Raw genomic sequence first — 23,033 nt, 5'->3', positions numbered from 1 at the left:
TCTAAAAATAAATAAATAAAATCTTTAAAAAAATTTAAAAAAAAGGGTCTAACACTTGACCAATCCAGCTTCTGGCAGAGGGGAGAAGCTAGTGTTTTTCAAAGTGGCATTTTCATCTGGCTTTAATTCTAAGATTGTCTTAAACAGCAGCTCAACCTGCCCAGAGCTGGCATTCTTCCAGGTAGCAAGTGGCAACTCTGCACCCTCCATCTGCTCCAGGACCTGGTGAAATAGAAAAATGCCTGTTTATTGTATCAATGTGGAAACTCAATTTTTCTCCCAAAGACACTATTTTTGCAGCTGTTTGAAGTTTGTACATTTTCTATACTGCAGAGCTTCACAAAATTGAAGAATGTTAATGTTCAAGTTTTCTTATCATGTGTTTAGAAGGTTTTTTTTGGTAGATCTTTGTGTTAATAGACTAAATAAGTATTTCCAGCCAAAAAAAAAAAAAACAACAACTGCACAGTAGAAAGTTTCCATATACTCTTTGCTCAGTTTCTCCTAATGTTAGTACATTATTTAATCACAATACATTTATCAAAACTGAGAAATTAACATTTATATAATACTATTAAGTTATCTACAGACTTCATTCAGATTTCACTGGTTATTTCACTAATACCCTATTTTCTGTTCCAGGATCCAACCCTGTATATTTTACTGTGTTGACTTACCATATTTTCTTAGTCTACTCTGAGTTGTGAAATTCTTCAGTCTTTCCTTGCCTTTCATGTCCTAATACTTGTTTTTGAACTTTTTAAATTATAGTTCAATTGCAGTTGTCCTCATTCTCCCTCCCTCTTAGTCTCCCCTGTTCTTACCCACCCCCCTCAGGTCCTAATACATTTGAAGTGTACTGATCAGTTATTTTCTAGGATGTTGCTCAACTTGGGTTTCTCTGATGTTTTCTGGTGATTAAATTGAGGTTATGCACCTTTTGGAAGACTACTTTGGAGGTGGTATTTGTGCCCTTCTCAGTGCATATTGGGGGTACATGATGTTTATATGTCTCATTATTGGTGATATTAACCTTGATCACTTAATTAAAGTACTGCCCACAAACTTTCTCTACTGTACTTTGTTCTCTTTTAAGCAATGAATATCTTGGAGAAGATGCTTTGAGACCATACACACAGGCTATTTCTCTACAAAACTTTGTCCACTAATAGTAACAGCCTTCAGCTGATATTTCCAGCAACAATTATTATTGAGTCTTTTAATGGTGGTGTTCTATTACACACTTTTCTATATTTCTTAAGTATATTTTTCTAGAAGGAAGACTTTCTCCTTATTCAATTATTTATTTCTATCAGTATGGACTCATCAATATTTATTTTATTCTATAGAATATAATCTAATATTATTATTATTTATTTTATTGGTCAACTTATTTCATTTGTGATGTAAAGCCTAAAATTAAAGCCTAATATTATTATGTGCTGCCTTGACATGTGGTGAAATCAAAAGGACCTCAAATGGTTTAATCACAAATTTCCTTCCTCATTTTGTTCCTGCAGGTAAGTCCTAAGCTAAATAATCCTCCTTATCAAGGAGACCGGACAGTGTCTGCTTATCCCTGAGTAGCAGGTTTCAATTCCCTGCCAAACTGTGGAATTATTCCTACAAGCCAATCACATCCTCTTATATGAACCAAGGATCATCCCACCCTCTTGATATGACAAAGCCTGCCTCCTATCACCCCTGCTTGCTCCCTGTGTTGTCAAGTGCAACACCCTTGTGTCTTTATGTGGCATGTATTGCCCTACTCTCCTAAGCTGTGAATATATGTGACTAATAAACTTTTGCCAGTCTCATCTTTCCAGTGTTGAGGGTCATGTGTTTGGCCATTCGTATGACTCTAGGTTGGAAATATTTCCCTTGGTAATATGTAAAGAGGAAGAGATTAAAACAGCATCTCAAGCCACTAAGATTTATTTCAGGTTGTTTTTGTACCCTTTTGACTTGCAGAAGTAGTTGATTCTTTTGCTGAGCAGAGAAAATACAAGATGAGCCTGAAGCATATTATGGTGCCAGTAAGAAAATGCTCCTTTAGCTCCTACCCTTTACAACAGCATGGATGGAACTGGAAAGCATTATGCTGAGTGAAATAATCCAGATGGTGAAAGACAAATACCATATGATCTCACCTTTAACAGGAACCTAATCTACAAAACAAAGAAACAAGCAAAATATAACCAAAGACACTGAAATAGAGAACAGGCTGACAATGACCAGAGTGGAGATGGGAGGGAATTTCAGGGGAAAAGGGGAAGGGTTTACAGGAGCAGGTATAAAGGACACATGGACAAAAACTAGGGGGGGTGGTAATGCAAAGGAGGTGGGGAGCACTGGGGGGTGGGCTGGGATGGGAGTAAAAGACAGAAAACTGTACTTGAACAACAATTATAATAAAATTAAAAAAAAACATGCAAACAAAGTTGTTGTTCTCCCCATAGATTGTTGCAGTTTCCAAAGTTGTAGCCTTAGTAATTTGTAGTATAGTCGTTTTTATATTCTTTAGTTTAATTCTAATTCTCAAAGACTCTTGTAATAGTGATACTAAGTCTTAGCTTCCAGAAATGCACCAGAGCTACTCATTTTATGAAGTTTACTAACAATTGTGTTTATAACACAACCTTGGGAATTCCCTGTGTGTCTTCCATTAAATTGCCAGATCCTCCACATATGTTGCCTCCCCATGGAGAGCCTTGTTATGTTCCTCAGTAAGTCACATGAAGTAATATACAGTAATCCTCATTTAACAGCTACAGAGTACTGAAGCAGCAGTCACCCCTGGGTAGCTGGGAGTCATAGCAGGAAACAAAAGAGAGGCCAAACATTTTTACTTCAAAGATGGATGTCTGAAACTTTCAAACAAAGTACTTTGAACAATTTTGCATTGGCTAATTCATCCAAAGGAGCAGCAAATCATGAGTATTCTTTCCAGCTCAAAACAAGTGGGATTTTGTTTGTTTCTGTTTTTCTATATGCCTATGTTTTATGTGTGGCTTCAGAGGGCTGAAATGCATTCTTCAAAATAAAATTCTATCTTATAAATAGATAATAGTACCTTATGAGAAATAACTATTATATAACAAAACAATATAAAACATTAAATTTGTTAGGGTGGTGGGGTTACAGACATTTTTCTCTATTTAACTAGTTTTAACAATGGGATTATGTTATTAAATGAATGTGATCAAAAAACAAAAATGGGGAGAGGAAGATAGTGACAGGGTAGGAGGGAGCAGATTCCACTTCCTCCTACACAGGAGAGAAAAACCTAGCTGATCTATGGAGGAACTGAACAAACAGCAAAAACAGCAAACAGCACCCCAGCATATGAGGGTAAGAGACTGAAAATTGTAGCGGACACTGAAAAACCAGATGGTAAGGAGAGTGCTTCAGGACAATAAGGTCCCAGGGACCAGCTCAGGAACCAGGGTGGCTGCAGCCCCAGACCTGGTGCCGCCACCAGGCCTGCCACAGAGTCCTTGGGAGAGAGCCGGGTCAACTGTTCCCTCCCTCCCTGGCCAATCAAAGTTTAAATGGCACTGGGAGACACCTGGTTGCTTGAAGTGGCAGAGAAGGGATCACCTGCAGAGTCTGTGGACACCGGCTTGGGAGTGTTGAGAGTCCCACAGTGACCAGCACTGCCTTGGATAATCACTGGTCTGGCTGGAGAATTGGGCTGTACAGAGCCACAGGCTTGAGTAGCAGCAATTTCCCAAAAAGAAAATCTATGTGGGGAATACACCAGCATCAGCTGCTTGGCCTCCTCCCCAGCCAGCAGGTGGCAGGGAAGTTTATGCAGAAGGCCCTGCTCACCTCCATACCACTAGGAAGGGTGTGCTCCTGAGATCAGGGCACCAAGACAGCCTGAACGAGCGAGTGTGCACTGCACCCCAGTCCACAGCAGTAACCCCAGAAGAAAGAACACTCTCAGGAAGACCTGAATCCAACATCCAGGACTCTGGAGAGAGGCATCAGACTAGCTCTGGAGAGAGTGGGCGCAAGACTGGCTGAGTGCAGAACAGGAAGGGAGAAAAGCCATACCAATTGCCCCTCAGCCAGCAAGACTAGAAAAACCAGTTTGCGGTTTGGCCAGTATGAAACCAGCAGGAGGTTTTGTTTGTTTGTTTGTTTTAAGAAATCTTTTATTTTTTAAATTTTTATTATTGTTTTATCTTTCAATACCTTCTTCCTCTCTTTCCATCTTCCTTTCTTTCCAATTTTACCTCTTCTTCCTCCCTTCTTCTACCTTTTTTTTTGAATACCCACAAGTGAGACAAAAAAGAAAAAAACAACAACAACAAAAACCTGGAACTGTGAAAAGACCAGAGATGGACCCAAAGAGGGGACAACCCAACAGTTGAGACAGTAGGACAAAATTCACTTTGCTATTACAGAGAACCTGAGAGTTATTGCATAGTTATACTATTATTATTTTTCATTATTCCTACATCTTTTATTTTAATAGTATTTTTGTACTCCTCTTCTTTCTGTATAGTCTTCATTGCTTCTCTGGTTATATTGTATCATTTGACAGGTTTCCCCTGTTCTCTCTGACATAGTGTATTGCTAATTTACTGTCCTCCACATCACTTGTGTTCCCTGAGCAAACTACTTAAGGTCCTACATTCCCTATTCTTGATATCCAGACCACATAGATTCTGTCATATGACTGTTGCTCTAATATTATTGTAAATAATAGCTGTTTCATAAAATTGTAAATACTTCACATTACTCCTCCCAGATCTTAGCTCACTTCACAGTTTCCTGAACTCTATTACTCTATTCTCTCACACACTACACCTATGTTCTATTGCCTACTCTCACCCTACCTCAAAATCTGACCTCCCACAACCTCACTGCTTTCTACATCCAACTCACAATCCTTCCCTCCCTAACAAAAGTATTATCTTCTTCCCATCCTTTCTAAATAGTGGTTGGTTGGGTAGAAGATCGCAGGAAAAACTATACATAGCCCAAGTATCTCCTATTTCTTCTCTACTGGCTGCCACTGTAAATATGACAGAATACTCTCTTGCTGCCTTAAACCGTTTTGCCTTACCCATCCAAATGATCATAAACAAGAGTAGGTGGAAGCTGTGAAGACCAGAATACATGAAGGAGACTGCACCACTGAATCTCCCAGGGATTCTACCACAGATGTTCACATCATAAACCCAGGGAGCCAGAACAGGTCAATGTAAGAAGCAGAGGCTAACAAGAAGAGTCTCATGAACAATGGGAAGATAAAGAAACAATCCCTAAATTAAGGGAAAGGAGGAAGCCCCAGAAAGAATGCTAAATGAAATAGAGGCAACTCAACTATCACATATTGAGTTCAAAGCAATGATTATTAGGAAGCTTAACAAGCTCACAATGAGCTACCAGAAACTACAGGAAAGCTACAATGAACTCACTGCAAACTGTATCAGCATGAAAAAGGAAACAGAAACGATCAAGAAGGGCCAAAAGGAAATGAAGAACACAATTTCTGAACTGAAGAACACAGTAGAAGGAATAAAAAGCAGGATCGATGAAGCAGAAGACCAGATCAGCAAATTGGAGGACAAAGTAGAAAAAAACACGCAGAAAGAGCAAGAAAAGGAAAAGAGGCTCAGAAAGAATGAAGAAGGATTAAGAGAAATGCAAGAAAATATGAAACATAATAATATCCGTATAATAGTGATACCAGAAGGATAAGAAGAAGAGCAAGGAATAGAACACCTATTTGAAAAAGTAATGATGGAAAACTTGCCTAATTTAATGAGAGAAAAAGTCACACAAATCCATGAAACACAGAGAGCTCCAAACAAGAGGAACCCAAAGAAGCTCACTTCAAGACCCATCATAATTAAAATGGCAAAATTTCAAGACAAAAAGAGAATCTTCAAGGCAGCAAGGGAGAAACAGGAAGTAACATACAGGGTTACTTCCCTGTTAAGGTTATGGTTAATGTTATGTATGTTAAGGTTAGCAGCTGACTTCTCAATGGAAATGCTCGAAGCCAGAAGAGAATGGCAAGAAACATTCCAAGTAATGAGAACTAGAGGTTGGCAACCAAGGCTACTTTACCCAGCAAGAATCTCAATCAAGATAGAAGGCCAAATAAGAAGCTTCCCAGATAAAAAGAAGTCTAAAAGAATACACTTCCACCAAACCAGATCTGCAAGAGATGCTAAAGGGACTTCTTTAAGGAAAAGAAGGAAAGGGGAGAGAGAGAGAGAGAAAGAGAGAGGAACACAGGTATGAAAATAGCAATGAATAAGCACCTATCAACAATAACCTTAAACGTAAATGGATTGAATGTTCCAATCAAAAGACATAGAATAGCTGAGTGGATAAGAAAGCATGACCCACACATATGCTGCCTACAAGAGACCCACATCAGGATAAAGGACCTACACGGGCTGAAAGTGAAGAGTTAGGAATATATTTTCCAAGAAAATGGACAGGAAAAAAAAACCTGGGGTAGCAATACTCACATAACACAAAATAGACTTCCAAAAAACAAAAGCCATAAAGAGAGACCCAGAAAGTCACTTCATAATACTCAAGGGAAGAATCCACCAAGAAGACATAAACATTGTAAATATACATGCACCCAACATAGAAGCACCCAAATACATAAAAAAATCTTAGAAGACTTCAAGAAACATATTGACAGCAAAACAATTATAGTGGGGTATTTTAACACCCCACTGTCAAAAATGGACAGATCTTCCAAACAAAATATCAACAAAGGTGTTGTGGTATTGAACAATGATGTAGATGAAATGGACTTAACTGATATATACAGAGCCCTCCACTCCAAAGAAGCTAAATACACATTCTTTTCAAATACACATGGAATATTTTCGAAGACTGACCACATGATAGGACACAAAACAAGCCTCAACAAATTCAAGAAAATTGAAATCATACCAAGCATTTTCTCAGATCTCAAGGGACTGAAATTAGAAACCAACCCCAAGGGAAAAAACCCAAAACACTCAAAATCATGGGGATTAAATAGCATCCTATAAAGCAATGAATGGGTCAAGAATGATATTAGGGAAGAAATCAAAATGTTTCTGGAAACAAATGAAAATGAACTCACCACAACCCAAAACTTATGGGACACAGCCAAGGCAGTCCTGAGAGGGAAGTTCATAGTGATACAGGCCCACCTAAAAAAGTTAGAAACATTTTAAACAAACAACCTAACCCTACATCTACAAGAACTCGAGGAACCACAACAAAGACAGCTCAGAGCAAGCAGAAGGAAGGAAATAACCAAGATCAGAGCAGAATTAAATGACACAGAGACTAAAAGGACAATTCTAAGGATCAATGAATTCAAGAGCTGGTTCTTTGTAAAGATAAACAAAATAGACAAGCCTTTAAGCAGGCTCATCAAGAAAAAAATTAGAGAAGACTCAAATTAACACAATCAAAAATGAAAAAGGAGAGATTACAACATATACCACAGAAATACAAAGGATTTTAAGAATTTACTACAAAGAACTGTATGCCAAGAAATTTGAAAATCTAGGTGAAATGGACAAATTTCTAGAAAAATATAATCTTCCAATACTCAATGAAGAAGAAGCAGAAAGCCTAAACACACCAATAACAGCAAATGAAATTGAAGTACTAATCAAAAACGTCCCAACACACAAAAGCCCTGGACTGGATGGTTTCACAGGAGAATTCTACAAAGCATTTAAGGAAGAGCTAACCCCTATCCTTCACAGACTATTCCAAAAAATCCAAAAAGATGGGAGACTCCCAAACTCTTTTTATGAGGCCAACATCATCCTAATTCCAAAACCAGATAAAGACACAACAAAGAAAGAAAACTTCAGGCCAATATCACTGATGAACATCGACGCTAAAATCCTCAACAAAATATTGGTAAACAATATCCAACAATACATTAAAAAGATCATACACCATGACCAAGTGGGATTCATCCCAGGGATGCAAGGATGGTTCAATATTCACAAATTAGTAAATGTAATACATCGCATAAACAAAAGCAAACACAAAAATCACATGATCATATCAATAGATGTGGAGAAACCATTTGATAAGGTACAGCACCCTTTATAATAAAAACACTCGGCAAAGTGGGAATAGAGGTAGCATTCCTCAACATAGTAAAGACCATATATGAGAGACCTACAGCGAACATCATACTCAATGAGCAAAAACTAAAATATTTCCCATTAAGATCAGGAACAAGACAAGGTTGTCCACTTTCAACACTTCTATTCAATATAGTATTGGAAGTTTTAGCCACAGCGATCAGACAAGAAAAGGAAATGAAAGACATACAAATCAAAAGGGAGGAAACAAAACTGTCATTGTTTGCAGGTGACATGACAGTGCACATAGAAAATCCTATAGACTTTGCCAAAAAACTTCTCAGCTTAATCAATGAATTTGGCAAAACAGCGGGATACAAAGTCAATATCTAGAAATCAAAGGCATTTTTGTATACCAACAATGAAACAACAAAAAAAGAAATCAATAAAAAATCCTATTCGATACAGCAAAAAGAAAAATAAAATACCTAGGAATAAACCTAGCCAAGGACTTAAAAGACCTGTATGCAGAAAACTACAGAACACTGAAGAAAGAAATCAAGGAAGACACAAATGGAAACATACACCGTGTTCATGGATCAGAAGAATTAACATCATCAAAATGTCCATACTACCCAAAGCAATTTACAGATTCAATGCAATACATATTAAAGTACCAATGGCATATTTCACAGATATAGAACAAACATTTGAGAAATTTATATGGAACCATAAATGACCTCGAATAGCTGCAGCAATTTTGAGAAAGATGAACATACCAGGAGGGATCACAATGCCTGATATCAAACTGTATTACAAGACCACAGTAATCAAAACAGCCTGGTATTGGCATAAAAAGAGGCCCATAGACCAGTGGAGCAGAACAGAAAGCCCAGAAATAAATCCAAGTCTCTACAGTCAATTAATATTTGACAAAAGGGGAAGAAGCATAAAATGGAGCAAAAATAGCCTCTTCAACAAATGGTGTTGGGAGATCTGGACAGTTACATGCAAAAAAAAAAAATGAAACTCAAGCTCCAACTTACACCATACACAAAAATAAATTCAAGGTGGATAAAAGGCTTAAATATAACTTGTAACACCATAAAAATCCTAGAGGAAAACATTGAGAAAAATCTCAGACATTCCATGCAGCAACATCTTCACAGATATGTCCCCTAATGCAAGGGATATAAACGAAACAATAAACAAATGGGACCTCATTAGATTAAAAAGCTTCTGCATGGCTAAAGAAAACAGCATTAAAATGAAAAGAGAACCAACTATTTGGGAAAACATATTTGCCAATGATACCTCAGACAAGGGCTGATCTCCAAAATATACAAAGAACTCACATGACTCTACTGCAGGAAAACAAAAAAACCCAATTAAAAAATGGGCAAAGGAGTTGAACAGACACTTCTCCAAGGAGGACATACAGAGGGCCCAGAGACACATGAAAAGATACTCAGCATCACTAGCCATCAGAGAGATGCAAATTAAAACCACAATGAGAGACTACGTGACACCAGTCAGAATGGCCAACATAACCACATCAACAAACAAGTGTTGGAGAGGTTGTGGAGAAAAGGGAACCCTAGTTCACTGTTGGTGGGAATGCAGACTGGTGCAGCCACTGTGGAAAACAGTATGGAGTTTCTTCATGAAACTAAAAATGGATCTGCCTTTTGACTCAGCAATTCTGGTTCTGGGATTATACCCTAAGAGCTCTGAAATACCAATCCAAAAGAACCTATACACCCCAATGTTCATAGCAGCACAATTTACAGTATCCAAGTGCTGGAAGCAACTTAAGTGCCCATCAGGAAATAAGTGGATAAAAAAACTATACTACGTTTACACAATGGAATTTTATGCAGCAGAGAGAAAAAAGGAGCTTATACCCTTAGGGATAGCATGGATGGTACTAGAGAACATTATGCTAAATGAAATAAGCCAGGTGGTAAGGGACAAATACCATATGATCTCACCTTTACCTGGAACATAATCAACAAAAGAAAAAAGCAAATAAAATATAACCAGAGACATTCAAATTAAGAACAATCTAACAATGACTAGAAGGGAGCGGGGAGGGGACTGTGGGGAGAAGGGTTTTCAGGAACTACTATAAAGAACACGTGTACAAAACCAAGGAAGAAGGTGGAAGCAAGGGAGGAAGGTGGGTTTGGAGGGGGTTGGGGGAGGGGTGGGGAGAAAATACAAACAACTGTATTTGAACAACAATAAAATAATTTAAATTAAAAAATATGCACAAGTAACAGCTGCAGCACATTTTCTTATGCTGCCACTGTTCAAGGAAATGTCAGGGAGGATGAAAAGCTATTGAATCATGGTACATGAAGTGGGAGTTATCCAGGTAGAATGGTGCAGAATCAGCATCCAGAGAAGAAACAGCATGAACAAATATGTGAGGACATGCTATTAATAGAGTATGTGCAGGAGATTACAAGCATTTCAATATTTATAAAGCACAAATACACATGTGGGGATAGTTTCAGAGAGAGAAAAAGCTGAAGATATTTGTGGGGTCAGATTACAAAGTATCCACTGAGATTATTATGTTATTTTCTATAGGTAATGGAGAGTCATTGAAGGTTTTCAACTAGGGGAATCACATGCTCAGACTTGCCTTTAAGAAATGTCACAGTGGAGGATGGAAAGGGCCAGGCTAACACAAGACACGGGATCAGGACAGAGCTGAAATAATGAATGAGAGAGCATAATGTCTACATTTTTCACATCATAATATCAACTGTTTTTATTTCCCATGGATTTGAAAAATAACTGAGTCCCAGTTCCAGTTGCCTTCTTTCTACTTTTGTCCCAATTTTTACATAAGTGCACACCAAAATAAAATTCAACTTTCTATGTTTCCACTCCCAGGCATCTACTGTGCTATCTTAAGCTCTTTGGCACTTTCTGCATCACACTAGCTCAATTTCCATCCATCCCCAGAGCTCAGCAGGCAGTAACCAAGCAAACCAAGACCCTATTTGGCTAGTCAAAATTGCAATATGGTGTCCTCAATACAGAAGGGATATTATACTTCATTGACTCACTGGATCCTTTACATTGTTTCCATTTTTAAAAGCTTTGCATTTAGAGATTCTTCCCTATTTCTTCTTCTGGGCCTCGCCCTACAGATGCAGACTCACCATAGGGTGCTTGCTAGCAGCTTGCAGATAGAAACAAAGCACAGATGGAGACTCCAAATGCAGTGGTTCCCAAAAGATTTTTTTAAGTTTAACATCACTTTGGGAACCAAATAACAGGGTGTGAGAAAATGTGAAGCTCTCTGTGAATTTCATCCCAGGTGTCTCTAGTCCTATGGCTGCTACAGCTCTCACCTTGAATTTGGCAGATTTGAAAGTGCTTTGTTACTTAAGAGAAGTTGGCAGCCTCCTTTTAACCCTGCCTATAGCCCACAGTTTACCAAGTCAAAGTAGCATCAAGATCGATTTTCTTAGGCACAGGCACCACTGCTGGATCCATGACAGTTAGCAAAAAAGGAAACTCGTGTTTTATTTGGACAAAGTAGGGATCCTTAGCCTTACTTTTGTGTGTGTGTGTGTGACTATAAATGCATCAGGGATTCATTGGCCTATATGTCATTCTTGGTTCACAACCATATCTTTCCCCTTTCTAATTTCATCCTCACCCTACACACACACACACACACACACACACACACACACCTCTTCCCAACACCCTGTCTAAGAATACTCTCTGTGTTTTGGTTATCCTGATCATCCAACAATGCTAAAAATGGGTCCAAACTTGTCTATAACAAACCTTGGCCAATCCAGACCACTTGAATTTCAACAATTCCTATAGCTTATATTCCATTCAATAAATACTGAGCCTACTAACACCCTACTATGTGCCAATACTTGCACTAGGCATTTAAAAACATTTATCATCATTTAATCCTCAAAACCACCCTATAAAGAAGATGGTATTATGGTAATTAGCTTCCAGTTGAAGGTATTATTTCTTTTTAACAAAGGAAGAAATGAGACAGACACTAATTTGACTTCTTATATGCATGATATTAGTTGCGAGTGTGTGAGTGGTGTGTATTTGTACCACTTGTTCTATGTTTTTCCCCTTTTTGTACCTTATCTGGGTTTAATTAATTCTGTTTTATCTCCACTAATTATATATTACTCATACCTCTTTTTATAATGTTTCTAATAGTAAAGGCAAGGACTACTATATACATTTTTAAGTAAGTCCTGTTTGCCCTTTCTAGGTACCAGTTTTTTTTCTTGATTTTTAGTTACTTGTTTGACCTACAAACTTAGTTCTCTAAAAGGATAAAAAAATGTCATTAATTTTCAGTTTGTCCAACCTATTTCTTTGTTTTCAGGGTGGAAGCAATACTCATTCAAACTCTCTATATCTCTAAATTGAAAACAGAAGCTCCAATGCATTTTAGAAAATAAATATGATGTGTTTGGTTGGCAGAAAAGGGAAAATAGATCTTATACTTAAATGTACATTTATAGCTAATAACATCATAATAAAAATATGTGAAAAATACAAACTGTATTTTTATTTTCTTTTAATTAAACTGGAAAGATATATACAACTTCATGCTTTACTGGTAAAATTGATGTCAAGTTTATGGAGATATTTAACAAATGCTTATATGATTTTGACTATTTTAAATTTTGTTTCATACTTTGAAAAATTATTGGCAAGTTACCAAGTTATTATTAATCATATCATTAATTGCACACATACATAAAATATATATGATAAATAAATGAGATACTACTGATAAACTGCCTGAATGCCAGTCTCTGAAGATAGTGGAGAATTCCCCAAATTAATTGCCAATTTGTCAGGACTGTCTAGAGAGCCAACGAGCCTCTCCCTGCTGACTCTTTGCTCACCCAGGGATGTCCAACCTTTTGGTGTCTCTGGACAACAATGGAAGAAGAAGAGTAGCCTTGGGCTGCACATTAAATACATTGGGACACATAATCACAGAAAAATCTCACAACGTTTTAAGTACATTTATGATTTTGTGTTGGGCTGCATTCACACCCATTTTGGGCTGCATGCAGCCTGTAGGCCACAGTTTGGACAGCCCTGAAAAACCTTCTTCATAGACTACCTTTTCTCTTTCCTCCTACAAAGTCTAGTGCCAATGTTAATGTCACCATAAAGATTTCCCTATAGTTCCATCTCAAATAAGTTGCTCTCTTCTTTGTACTCTTTTTCCCAAATTTAATTTTTTAAAGATTTTATTTCTTTTTAGAGAGAGGGGAAAGGAGGGGAAAAAGAGAGGGAGAGAAACATCAATGTGTGGTTGTCTCTTGTGCGCCCCCTACTGGGGACCTGGCCTGCAACCCAAGTATGTGCCCTGACTGGGAATCAAACTGGTGATCCTTTGTTTCGCAGGCTGGCACTCAATCCACTGAGCTATACAAACCAAGGCTCCCCCATCTTAAAAACAGCTTTATTGAAACAATTCACACATACCATACAATTCAAGTGTACAATTTGAGTATCCATTGAAAATATACAATTCAACCACTTTTTGTATACTCACAAAGTTGTGCAATTATCACCACAGTCGATTTAGAACATTTCATCACCTCTAAAAAGAAACCCCATACTCTTGTCTGTCACCCTGCCTACCACTTCACCTATCTCCCCCAGCTATAAGCACTAAGAAACTCATGCATTTGCCTATTCTGGACATTTCACACCAATAGAATCCCATAATACGTGGTCCTTTGTGACTGGCTTTCACTTAACATAATGTTTTCATGGTTCATGCATGTTTTAGCATGGATCAGTGCTTTATTCCTTTTTATGGCTGCATAATATTCCATTGTAAGGATATATCCTATTTCATGTATTCATTCATTGTTTGATGGATATTTGGGTTGTTTCCACTTTTGAGATATAGTAGAACCTCATTTCTGGAACTTAATTCATTCCAGAAGACTGTTTGAGAGGCAATTTGTTCAAAACCACAGTCGGATACCACTCCACTAGGATGGCTATAATAAAATAATACCAGTAATAACAAGTGTTGGTGAGAACCAGAGAAGTGGTAATCCTCAGAAACTGCTTGTGGTAATGTAAAAGATTGCAACTGTTATTGGAGCTCAGTTCCTCTCACTGATGCAGTAAAGAATTACAAATCAACAAGGCGAAGTGGATGAGTAAGTTTTATTAGTATGTTCTCAAGGGAGAGAACAAGCCTGCCCAGGAAGGCGAGAACATCCCTTTCAGAGTCTTCTGAATCTGCTACCTTAAGTACATGCATGATTGTATTAGCATAGGTGTGGGGTTCTATATTGATTGACAGATACCTTGGTCTTGAAATTTTTGTTTCTTCTGCACATGCCCTTCCCCATAATCCTCTTTCATTGCCCACCGGGGGAGGTGAAACCTCAATGGAAATTTTTGCTATGTATTTTGAGGACAGGCTTTTAAGCAAGCTCCTCCCAACAGTCTTCCCTCTGATTTCACACCTTCTTGTTTGTTCTTTATCTAAACTAAAACTATTTCAACTGTTTGCCTTAGGACAACAAGGGCACTGCCCTCTTTCTCCTCCAGCTGCTCATTTCCAACTGCTGACTAACACAACCACTTTGAGAAACAGTGTGGCAGTTCCTTAAGAGGCTAAACATAGATACATACCATACAACTACAATAGCATTTTCACTTCTGGGTATATACCCAATAGAAAGGACAACATGCTCATACAAAAACTTATACAGTGGATTCTCGGTTCTTGAACTTAATTCATTCCAGAAAACTGTTCAAGAAGCAATTTGTTGGCAAACCAAATCTCCTTTGTTTGTTGCTTGAAAGACGCATGACTGGTCATACAGGTATCATCATGAAAGGGTTGACAGGTAAAGAACCAAAGTTTCGTTAGACAACCAAACATATTTTCCATGAACAACTTGGTCAGGAACTGAATTGTTCAAGATGGGAGATAATTGAGAAATGAGGTTTGACTGTTATTATGAATACCACTGCTATGAACATTCATATACAGTCAAAACTCTGTTCTTAAACATCTTGGCTCTCAAACAATTCAGCTTAGCCTCTTAAGGAACTGCCACACTGTTTCTCAAAGTATTACAACATTTTAGAGTCCTACCAGCAGTTTCTGAGGGTTACCTCTTTTCAAGTTCTCACCAAAATTTGATATTATCTGTCTTTTTAAATTATAGCCATCCTAATGGATGTGAAGTCATATTTCATTGTGGTTTTGATTTGTATTTCTTTAATGGCTAATGTTGTTGAGCATCTTTTCATGTGCTTATTAGCCATTCACAATCTTCTTTGGAGAAATATACATTGAGATACTTTGCCCATTTCTAAATTGGACTATTTGTCTTTTTATTATTGAGTTTTATAATAGTTCTTTACATATTTTAGATACAAGTCCCTTATCAGGTCTATAATTTGCAGAAATGTTCTCTCATTCTATGACTTGTCTTTTTACTTTGTGTCCTTTAAAACACACAAAAGTTTTTCAATTTTGATGATGTCCAGGGTAGCTATTTTTTCTGTTGCTCATCTTTTTGGTGTCATATCTAATCCAAAGTCACAAAGATTTATTGCTGTTTTCTTTTGAGAGTTTTGCAGTTTTAGCTTTTACATTAGGTTGTGAAAGAAAAGTGGTCACATACAAACCCAACAAGCTCAGCGGAGGCCTGCATGGTGACCTTACAAACTCAGAGACCTAAAGTAACCACATAGGATGGTTTGAAATTAAAACTTCCTAACTAAAAGTGGTTCCTGGTGGGTAGTCCTGTCCTAGGCTGGTATTTTACCCTCAAAAAGGGTTAGTCTTTACCTGAACTGAGTCTGTCTGTTGTCTTTTGCCTATCTGATAACATACCTTTGGACTGTCAAATTTCCTTTTTCTGGACCCTCCAAAGTACCACACCAGGGGGTGACTACAAGTCCCCTCATTGTTATTGTTATCATGTTAATTGTTGACTTAAAAATCCTCTACCCATGTATGTAAAAGATGTGTCTGTCATTTTACTTTTTATTCAATTCCTGCTTTTTTTTCACTCACCTCCCTAATTTATCACCAATGGATTTCATGTAACCCACTTATGTGTTCTCTTTTGATTATAATGTGTAAAATAAGATGCAAAGCTTCCATTTTCTGGAGCATTTTCTCAATCTTTTGAGATTTTGTTTCCCACAAATTGTCATCAGTTTGGCTCAAATGAAAATTCTCTACAGATTTGAATGTTTCTTCTGTTGACAAGATATTTGACCCACTTTGAGTTAATTTTTGTGTATGTTGTGAGATAGTGGTCTATCTGCTCCATCATTAGGCCAGTTGTATTGTGTCTTTTGAACACAGTAGAGGGGAAAGAGACTTGGCTAGCTCCAGAGTTGTTCAGGCAGAGGAGGGTCATCCATGAGAGGATTCAGTTTTTCAACTGAGTTGGTGTTTATAGTGTATCTGAGGACACCAAAGTAAAATGACAAGCATTGACAGGAGAGGCCACTTCGTAGGGCTAGTAAAAAAAATTAATGGGCCCTGGCTTGTGTAGCTCAGTGGATTGAGCTTAAGCCTGTGAACCAAAGGGTCGCAGGTTCTATCCAGTCAGGGCACTTGCCTGTGTTTTGGGCCAGGTCCCCAGCAGGGGGTGTGCAAGAAGCAACCACATATGGATATTTCTCTCCCTCTCTTTCTCCCTCCTTTCCCCACTCTCTAAAAATAAATAAATAAAATCTTTTAAAAAATCAATGGCTCCTGGAAATATAGCAATGACCTCACTTTTCACAGGTTGGAGCCTCTTTGCCTAGTTTCACCTCCAGGAAGTATAACAGGGATTATTGTGGCCCCCAGGTTGTGAATATTGACATATTTCAGCTCCTCTGCAGTCATAATAGAGTCAGGGAGTTCTGGCAGGGGGGCCAGCCCTTGCAGACAACCTGATGTCACAGAAGAGTCAGGGATCTGCCTGGATAGTGCCGCAGTGCAGAAGCCACTGGGGGAGGCAGCACCCCATGGTCCCTGGCCTACTGCAGAAACTGTGTCCATTCAGCAATGCCGCTACCTGGCTGCCAAGCTCCACCCATTGCCCAACTCCTTCTGACTCAGAGCCATTGGTGTACCAGCTCTGTCCTCAGCCTCCAAGCATCCTTCTTGCTAGCTGTGGTGAGTGACCCCTCCTTGGTATTTTTAGTGAGTGACCCCTCCTTGGTATTTTTAAAGCACTTCTTCTAGATTCTCAAACTAGATTCACCTATGAATCTTCAAAAACCCTGGAAATAAAGCAACCAAATAACTTAAATAACTTTAATGAGCAGTTAATATATCTCATTCACATATGTATATTGATTTCCAAAGAATAGTGTGGAGAATTCCAGCCAAGATGGAGACATAGGTAGACACACTGTGCTTCCTCACACAACCAAAAGAAGGACAAAAACAAATTTTAAATAAGAAAAAAACAGAACTGACAGAAAATCAAACTGTATGGAAGTCTGACAACCAAGGAGTTAAAGAAGAAACATTCATCCAGACCAGTAGGAGGGGTGGAGATGGGCACCCATGTAGAGAGGACTCACGGAAAGGCAGAGGCTGGAGGACCAGGTGAGGCAGTGGCTGGTGGGGTGGGAAGTTCCACATTTGCATGAAGATAAACCAGGAGGAACAACTGGGGAGTGAGACAGACTGTGCAACCTAGGGTTCCAGTGCAGGAAAATAAAGCCTCAAAACTTCTGACTGAAAAAAACCTACAAGGGTTGAAGCATCAGGAGAAACTCCCAGCCTCACAGGGGAGTTCATTGGAGAGACCCACAGGGTCCTAGAATGTACACAAACCCACCCACCTAGGAATCAGCACCAGAAGGTCCCAATTTCCTTGTGGGAAGTGGGTGAAGTGACTAAAAGATGAGAGCTGACCAAGTGACACTGTTCCCACTTAGAACCCTCCCCAACATACAGCATCACAACACAGTGACTTTGGTTGCCCCACCCTCGTGAATACCTAAGACTCCGCCCCTTACCGCACAACTGGCATGAAGAGACAAAGAAAAAAAACATGGCCCAAATGAAGGAACAGATCAGAGCTCCAGAAAAAATACAACTAAGCTATGAAGAGATAGCCAACCTATGAAATGCACACTTCAAAACACAGGTAATCAGGATACTCACAGACCTGGTTGAGTATGGCCACAAAATAGAGTGAAAAGTGAAGGCTTTAAAAAGTGAAATAAAGAAAAATGTACAGGGAACCAACAGTGATGGGAAGAAAACTGGGACTGAACTCAACAATTTTGACCAGAAGGAAGAAATACACATTTAACCAGAACAGGATGAAGAAACAAGAATTTTAAAAAATGAGGAGAGGCTTAGGAACCTCTGGGACAACAATAAACGTTCCAACGTATGAATCATAGGGATGCCAAAAGGAGAAGAGGAAGACCAAGAAATTGAAAACTTATATGAAAAAATAATGAAGGAGAGCTTTCCTCATATTACAAAAAAAATAGATTTCCAGGAAGTCCAGGAAGCTCAGAGAGCCTCAAAGAAGTTGGACCCAAGGAGGAACACACCAAGGTACATCATAATTACATTAGTCAAGGTTAAAGAGAAGGAGAGAATCTTAAAAGCAGCAAGAGGAAAGGAGACAGTTACCCACAAAGGAGTGCCCATTAGACTATCAGCTGATTTCTCCAAAGAAACCTTACAGGCAAGAAGGGGCTGAAAAGAAGTATTCCAAGTCATGAAAGGTAAGGACCTACATCCAAGATTACTCTATCCAGTAAAGCTACCATTTAGAATGTAAGGGCAGATAAAGTGCTTCTCAGATAAGGTCAAGTTAAAGGAGTGCATCATCACCAAGCCCTTATTATATGAAATGTTAAAGGGACTTATCTAAGAAAAAGAAGATAAAAACTATAAACAGTAAAATGACAACAAACTCACAAATAACAACTGAACCTAAAAAAACAAAAGCAAAAACAAAAACAAACTAAGCAAACAAGTAGAACAGGAACCTAAACACAGAAATGGAGATCACATGGAGGGTTATCAGCAGGGAAGGGGAAAGGGAAAAGGTACAGGGAATTAAGTAGCATAAATGGTAGGTAGGAAATAGACAGGAGAAGGTTAAGAATAGTATGGGAAACATAGAAGCCAAAGAACTTATATGTATGACACATGGACATGAATAAAGGGGAGAATGAGGGTGGGAGGGGGTGTACAAGGCAGAGGGGAATAAAGGGGAGAAAATGGGACAACTGTAATAGCATAATCAATAAAATATATTTTTTAAAAAGAAAAAAGAATACTGTGTGGACTGTAAAGTAGTTCCTCTGAAAATCTCAACTACAGATGAGATGCTGCTTTGAGGAATTAAAAATCTTATTTATATCAGCAAATAATAAATTGAGTAAATAAATAATAAAACTTCAACACTACAGTACACCTACAGAGGAATATTCATTACACATGATATGTATATATAAAATATATGATATATATCCTTATTAGTTATCATAGAAACCTGTCTATTATTTAACATTGGTTGAAAAACTGGTTATATATAGTATGTATAACATGATACTGCAAAATGTGCAATTTATAGTATTGATTAAAACATATATATGTTTTCTAATATATATGTTTTATTATATATGTATAATTTTCTAATTTACTAATATAAATGTATAATTCTAGAAGGAGAGACACCAGAATTTGTTCTGGTAGCAGGTTCATAGATACATTTAATATATTCTTTATACTTTTCTATATTGTCTCAATGTTTTATAATGAATGTGTATTGTTTTTATAAGAAGAAGAATACCCCCCCAAAAGTTATTTCAATATTGGGCAAAATGCATGACAAAACAGCATCAGGGAACAAAAATGTGAACTGATAAAAGCTCCTAAACAATAAAGAAACAACAAAAGCAGTAATTATGTGAGGTGAAGTGACAGATGTGTTAATTATCTTGATCTGAGTAATTATTCCACAATACATACTTAACAAATAATCACTCCAATATCTACAATTATATTTGTCAATTATTCTTCAGTAGTTAAAACACTGAAGCATTACTTTAAACAAAAAGTGCACCAATGACATCCTAGAAATCTTCAATTAGTAATAACAGCATCAATACCATTAATTTCCACTTGTCATCCCTTGCATGATAGAAACTTTTAAACCACACCCTTTCTCTGCTGTTTCAACACTTGTAAATTTATTTTCTTTTATTTCAGATAATATGCATACTAAGAGGAATATTTTCTGTCTGGTTCTTAATCCAAATATCTCATGACTTTCTTTCTCTGTTCTTAATTAACAACATTGTTTTATTAAAACAGTAACACATTGCATATGGTAAATTTTTTCAACAAGGCAAGAAATATATTTGATAAGATATATCCCTACCACCCAGGACACCCAGATCCTTTCCCTGGATGCATTCAGTATTAACAGCTTCTTCTATATACTTTCATATAAAAGTTATATCTGTTGATCTATGTTTGTTTTACACAAATGAAAGCATAGTATTGACACTGTTCTATATTCTGCTTTTGTACAGTTAACCATATATTTCAGAAACTTTTTTATAGGTACATGTAAATCCACCATATTCTTTGAACAGCTTAACATTGTACAGAATTTATTAAAACGTTTACCTGAATGGATGCATGGAGAGTATTTCTACACTTTTGTTGTTATAAACAGACCTGCAAAAAATATTCTTATGTGTGAATGCATATATATTTTAGAATGTTATATCTACAGGATAAATCCTGAGTAATATAGTTAATGAATCAACAGATATATGCATTTTTTAACTTGATAGATGTTCTTAAATGTCTTCCAAACTAATTCCATCAATATACCTTTCAATCAATAAAATATGAGGGTTCCTATTGGCTCACAGATTCATCTCTTCTTTGTAGGTGACTATTCTTCCATGTGTGGAGAAATATTTGGATCTTTAGCAATCTAAGTGAAATAATATTGTATACTTGTTTACATTTTGATTTTTTAAATTATGGGTGTGATTAATCATCTTTTTCTATTTCCTATTTACAAGTCATATATATATATATATATATATATATATATATATATATATATATTATTAGTCTGTTTGTGCACTTTGCTCATTCTTGCATTGGTTGATTACTTTTCATTTGGAAAGACTTGGAAGGGTTTGCCCTGGCTGGTGTGGTTCAGTGGATTGAGCACCAGCCTGTGAACCAAAGTGACCAGAGGGGAGAGAAGAGGGAATTTCAGGGGAGAATGGGTAGGGTTTACAGGAACAAATTTAAAGGACACATGAACAAAAACTAGGGGCAGGGTGGTAATGGGAGGGAAGTGGGGAGGGTTGGGTGGGTGGGCTGGAATGGGAATAAAAGGGAAAAAACTGTACTTGAACAATGATTAAAATAAAATAAATAAAATAAATAAATAACAAACAAACAAAGGATTGCCAGGTTAATTCCCAGTCAGGGCATGCCTGGACCGTGGGCGAGGTCCCCAGTAGGGGGCGTGCGAGAGGCAACCATACACGGGTGTTTCTCTCCCTCTCTTTCTGCCTCCCTTCCCTTCCGTCTAAAAATAAAATAAATAAAATCTTTAAATATTTTTAAAAGAAAGACTTGGAAAGGTTCCTTGTATCATATGAAATCTAGTTCTGTTTTTGTCATATGTGTTGTAAGTGTATTTTCCAGTTTCCATTTACCTTTGGACTTCTCTGGAGTGTTTTCTGTTGAGAAAATTTGTAAACTTTTCATGTCATTAAATTTATCATTATTTTTCTTTAAAGTTTCTGGTTCTGTGTCTTGCTTTAAGAAGGCTTTTTCTATTTCATGGATATAAACATTTTCTGTACATTTTGTTCTAAGAAACATTTTCCAAATATCTTCTTTATGTTTAAATCTTTCAGCCATATGACATTTATTTTTAAGTAAGAAATAAGTTAATCCAGGTTTGTCTCTCTTTCCCTCAAAATGAGTTACCAGTTGTCCTAACATCATTTATTGAGCAATTGATGTTTTCCTCATTTAAAAAATATTTTTTATCATATACTAAATTCTTATATTTACTTGGGTCTAATTCTGGACTATTTTCTGTTTTTTTTTTGCTCTGACTTTCTATTCATGTGCCAGTACCAAACAGTTTTATTTGCTGTGCCTGCATAATATTTTTTAATATCTGTTCAGGTGAGGCCCTTCTTATTACTTTTCTTTTTCAGAAATTTTCTTTGCACATTTTGTTTTTAAGTTGTAGCTAAAAAGTTATTGCTTACCTCCTTGATTTGAGAGTGGTCAATGTTTTAGTCATATCTCCTTCATCTTCTTGGTGAGATAGGGAGTCCTGCCTGAGGGTTATAAGGATTATCAGACACATGACAAATACTTGACAGTCAAGACAAAGCAAATTATTAGTCACATCTATTCACAATCTGGAATGGAGGATACCATGCCATGCAGGACCACACAGAAGTTGCATTCAGGAAGAGAGTGAATCAGTAGGAGCTGTGGAAGGCAGGCTTTGTAGCAACAAGAGACTGAGATGCACCCTTGTTTCTGTGGAGGATATGGTTGGTTTGTCTAAATAATCCTGCTGGCTGGAAGGGAACTGAAACCTACATAAGCAGCCACTACGTCTGTTCCCTGTGATAAGAAGGGTTATTTGACTAAGGTATCTTATCCATGTGATTACAGTGAGGAAGGGAACTTCCAGTTAGGCCATTTGAGGACCTTCTAGTTTTCCAGAGATGTCAAGGCACACATCATATTAGGCCTTATTTTTATGCCTTACACCACAATTGACTCTTAATGCCTTGACATCAATTTAAACCTAGATGATGACTGAGAATTCTAAGTGGTAGCAGAAGTACCTCCCTAGGAAACAAAGTTCCTGCTTGGGCCACATCAAAGGTTGTTGCAAA

General features: G+C 37.4%; 1 long non-coding RNA gene across 1 annotated transcript; it reads left to right on the top strand.

The window, feature by feature from the left end:
* The first annotated feature begins 278 nt into the window (after positions 1–278).
* LOC118498454 lies at positions 279–23,033 on the top strand. The gene is made up of 4 exons (XR_004900942.1): positions 279–400; positions 4,096–4,101; positions 21,772–21,781; positions 23,023–23,033. It is a non-coding gene; the product is annotated as an uncharacterized LOC118498454 (long non-coding RNA).

The sequence above is a fragment of the Phyllostomus discolor genome, chromosome X (assembly GCF_004126475.2).
Source record: "Phyllostomus discolor isolate MPI-MPIP mPhyDis1 chromosome X, mPhyDis1.pri.v3, whole genome shotgun sequence".
NCBI classification, from domain to species: Eukaryota; Metazoa; Chordata; class Mammalia; order Chiroptera; family Phyllostomidae; genus Phyllostomus; species Phyllostomus discolor.
The sequence above is the reverse complement of the archived record's forward strand: the minus strand, read 5'-3'. Positions and strand labels throughout refer to the sequence as shown.